Source organism: Charadrius vociferus, unplaced genomic scaffold (genome assembly GCF_000708025.1).
Source record: "Charadrius vociferus isolate BGI_N301 unplaced genomic scaffold, ASM70802v2 scaffold311, whole genome shotgun sequence".
In the NCBI taxonomy this organism is placed as follows: Eukaryota; Metazoa; Chordata; class Aves; order Charadriiformes; family Charadriidae; genus Charadrius; species Charadrius vociferus.
Window position 1 is genome coordinate 2,582,924 of NW_009646965.1, and position 4,271 is coordinate 2,587,194.

Below are 4,271 nucleotides of genomic sequence, written 5' to 3' on the forward strand. Positions count from 1 at the left end.
CTGCTGAATGGGTGCGACTGTCTAGAGGTCTGACGGTATAAGTATTCATTCAACAGGCTTATTTGTTCAAAGGTCTGTGTTTCAGGCTCCCCACAGGGGCAGTTCGTGTGATGTGGGTAGCGACAGGATATATGCAAAACCCCAGCTCTGCGTGCTCTCCTGTGCCTGATCGCTGCTGCTCTAGGCTGTGTACAAATTCAGCAGTCATCGCTCAGCTCCTCAGAGGAGGCTGCAAGAAGCATGAAGGCCCACACTTGTTGATAACGTTTTATTGTGTTAACACCACTGTTTTCAAAATAATAAATATTAATGTTTCCTATTTTGTCTCCTTATTTCCTTGTCAGCATCACCCTTCTGTGGCAAGAGGCACCTGTAAGGAAAACTTCCGCATATCAATGCACTGCCAATGGTAAGTACCTTTTTAACTGACTGAACGTGGTGTGGTTCCTTCCTGCAGATATACTGTAAGCCATCTTATATTGCAAATAGTATTTTTAGAATAACCACTTTTTAGTACACAAGTGGATTGTTTTAACTTTTTAAGAAACCTCTAGACTGTTATTCTGTTTGACAAAAATATTACGACTGCATTTGGATTTTATCCCGGGGAAAGTAGGGCAGCATGTTAATTTTGAACTGAGAAGTGTGATTTGACATTAACACAGCTCATCCTGTTGGTAACTGGTTTTGCTTCCTCTTTTGGCCAAAAGCCTGTTTGGGGCAAGCTGTAGCTGAGCTGAGTGCTCTATTGCCCCCACTTGGATGCTCTCTGCAGTTTGTTTCAGTACTAACAGCTTCTCCTATATAAAAAAAAAAAATAAAAATGCAGTGTCAGGTGTATTTTGCTTTAGTACGTTTGGCAGCATGAGACTAGTGAAGATAAAATCTATAGAAAGGGGCTTGGTTGATGTGATCTTCTTATTCCATCTCTGGAATATTACTCAATGTTACAGAGTATTGGAGGTTCGTATTTGCAGGCTGTCTTTATGGTTTAGTTATGCTTCCTGATCATTGTGCAGATGGAAGGCAGAGATGTGGTCTGAAGGGAGGGACTGGAACTTACTGCTCCAGCTTTGATCGAATAAGTCATTTGGTATCTTGTGTTGTCACAGCTGAGGTGTACTACAAGAATGGTAATTGCAGCATTAGCCTTAAGAAATAAATGCATAAAGTGTGAGCCTGAGTTTTGTATTTCAAGCATCTCTAGATTGTTGTCTCAGGGCAGAAGTTAAGGGATAGTATTTGTAACCACCAGCTTTGAAAACTCGGTTTGGGATCTGAGAGCTGTGCTGGGTTCCATTGGTTGCCCGTGGGTATGGATCCAAATAATATGGAAATAAATTATAGGCTCTCTTATACCTTTGCAACTCCACTGTGTTTCCCGTGTGAGTAAAATGGCACTCCAAGAGAGTTTACTTGGATTTAACTGCTTTACTTTGAAATGTAGTAAGTAATTCTGTGAGTGAACTGTAATGCAGCATGTATTTTGCACTAAGTAAAGCAAATACAACTCTGAAATCAGAAGATCTGCACCAAATGTGTATGTCATTTAGTAGCCTGATGTTTAGGCTCAGAGTTGATATGTGTAAAGCTTCTATTGATTTGGGATGAATTTCAGCTGGTGGGAACAGATTTGTTGAGCGAGAAGGCATCATTTTTACCTGGTTGCTTAGCCTGGTCTCTTAACTTTCCCAAACTGAAACTAGCAGTGCTCTCAGCCTTTTCTATTTTTGTGAAGTTTTCATTATTGTTGTTGACCTTTTTCCATCAAAAAGCTACTCTGATTTCTTTTTATTTTGTATTAGTTGGACATGGTTTTAGTTGTGATTTGAAATACAGGTCTGTATTACTGCTTCTCTTAAAAACATGACTCATTCCATATTAACCTAGTCCTTATACTTCATAAAATTTTAAAATACTGAGAGACTGTACTTGAAATGTTACTGCATTTTGTCCTAATTTTCCCCCTACAAATTATATTAGAAATTCAGAATTGCACAGTCTCAAGGGCGTGCTAGTTGTTACAGTGATCATAAAACATACTCAACTGTTTCTTGTAGTGAAGTGAAATACTCCCCACTCTTTTGTTTAAGGGCTGCTTTTGTGCTATAAGTTGTTATATTTTATTATTCTAGAGATTTCTAAACAATTACTCATCTCTTAATTAACTTTGAAACAGTTTGAATGTAGATTTAAGAGACAAGCTAGACATACTCTTCATCATCCCAAAAGTAATCATAACTTAATCTGGTTTATAGTAAAGACGACTTTTATAGGTTTTTATTATGTTGTTTTTCTCTCTGATTTTTATGGGCCAGAGGTTGACCTTAAAAAAGCAGTTTGTGTTCTTTTCCCAAACAGGACTTGCTTTAACTTGGCTACCCGTGTTCAATACATTTATTTCGATCAGAAATGCGTTTCTGATTGTCTTGAGAAACGATACTAGCATTTTTGATCAGTTTTTTAGTCATGATTGTCAGTTCTGTTTCTTAGTACTCAAAAAAAAAAAAAAAGGTAAAACACAGAAGTTACACAGCCTCTCTTGTTCTTTCTTTGCTTTTCTATTTAAAGATAATTAAAAGATCCTTTTTTTTGGCATCATATATGATATGTTAAATGGTAACTAAATAGGGTAAAATATCAGTTATTCCTTAAAAACATATTAGAATTGTTGGCTTTTTTTTTTTTGAATGAAACATTTGCACTGTGATATAGCCTGCTAAAACGAGAGTATGGCTGTGTTCAGTCAATGTAAGTTCTCCTTCCCATTCTTCCAGTCAGCTGTAAGGTTCCTCAGCGTCTCAAAGGGAAGATGCAAAGGCTTAACAAAAAAGGCCTGTTAAGTTAAGGAAAATTAGTGTATAATGCTACTTTTTCTGGGATTTCAAAGGTTCATTTAGAGGCTGATAGCTGGGTCCTTAATTGACAGTCACAAGGACCCATGAATGTGAATTGAAAGTCCTGGACCTTTGGCCTAAGCAAAAGATGACATCATGTTTTCCGCAAAGGCTTTAGCAAAATAATTTCTTTGTTATGTTTTGGAACAGGTAGCTTACCTGAGGGAGATTTTCATCATACTTTGCAAGGCTTCTCTTGCGAGTTTTAGAAGCAAAACAGTTTGCCTTTCTGTCTTCTACCAGTCATTGAAGCAAGCTCAGGAAGCATTTGTTACTAGGTAGGGCATGTAGTGATAGGATGAGGGGGAATGGCTTTAAGCTGGAAGTGGGCAGGTTTAGATTAAACATTAGGAAGAAATTTTTTACTTTGAGGATTGTAAGGCACTGGCCCAGGTTGCCCAGAGAGGTTGTTGAGGCCCCATCCCTGGAGGTGTTCAAGGCCAGGCTGGACGTGGCCTTGGGCAACCTGGTCTAGTGGGAGGTGTCCCTGCCTATGGCAGGGGGGTTGGAACTCTTTGATCTTCAAGGTCCTTTCCAACCTAAACCATGCTATGATTCTATGAAGCCTCTGTGTGTGTGTGTGCGTGTGCATATATATGTGTGGCTATATATGGGTGTGCTTGTGTGTGCACGTATCTATATACACATAGGTGTATATCTACATACATAAAAAAGGAGCATGCAAAACCCAGGAATTTACAGACAGCTAGGAAGTACCAGTTTGTGACTATCATACAACAGCTTGCTGTGATGGATTTAATTTCGTAGGAAGTAACCAAAAAAGGGCTACGGAAGAACCAAGCAAGAAAGGCAACATGGTGGCCTTCTGAGAGGCATCCTGAAAGACTCTGTGCCCAGGTTCTCGGCTCCATCTTTTGCTACCTGGTTAGTTTGACTAAGATCAACACACTGATCAGTTAAAAAGGTCTCCTGCAGAAGAGAATAGAGGATGTTATCATTTATTACAAGCTGACACAGGCAAAGTCTGAGGATAGGCAGTGAGCACAAAGCTGCTTCATCTCCAGGAAAGTGGGGTCATCAACAGCTAAGTCACGTCCTCAGTCTTTTGAGGGGAATACATAGTAGGTGGTTTAAATCAGTTCTTTTCAATGCTCTCTACTTTTAGATGAATATATCATACTGTGCTTTGAAGGTGTAACCCACCCATTACGTGTTACATCAACTGTTCTTACATGTAAGAGACCTGTTATAGGAGAACAACTCTGCAGGCACTGACTCTTTTGGGCCAGGAAATTCCATGGGTGCAACACTTCAACATGATTATCTACCCAGTGGATTTAGCCCAGAAACGGCAGGAGTGTTTGGAGGAACTGGGGAGGATGAATAAGTCACTCCAAAGAAAAAGGCCTTCAG

At 39.4% G+C, this 4,271-nt stretch overlaps 1 protein-coding gene across 1 annotated transcript in view; it reads left to right on the forward strand.

Annotated features, from left to right (window-relative positions):
* Nucleotides 1-342: 342 nt before the first annotated feature.
* TBL1XR1 (transducin (beta)-like 1 X-linked receptor 1) overlaps nt 343-4,271 on the forward strand; it is a 61,934-nt gene continuing 58,005 nt past the window's right edge. The window contains exon 1 of the mRNA XM_009895319.1: nt 343-409. The gene's annotated coding sequence lies outside the window, so the exon portion shown is untranslated. The remainder of the gene's footprint in view (nt 410-4,271) is intronic.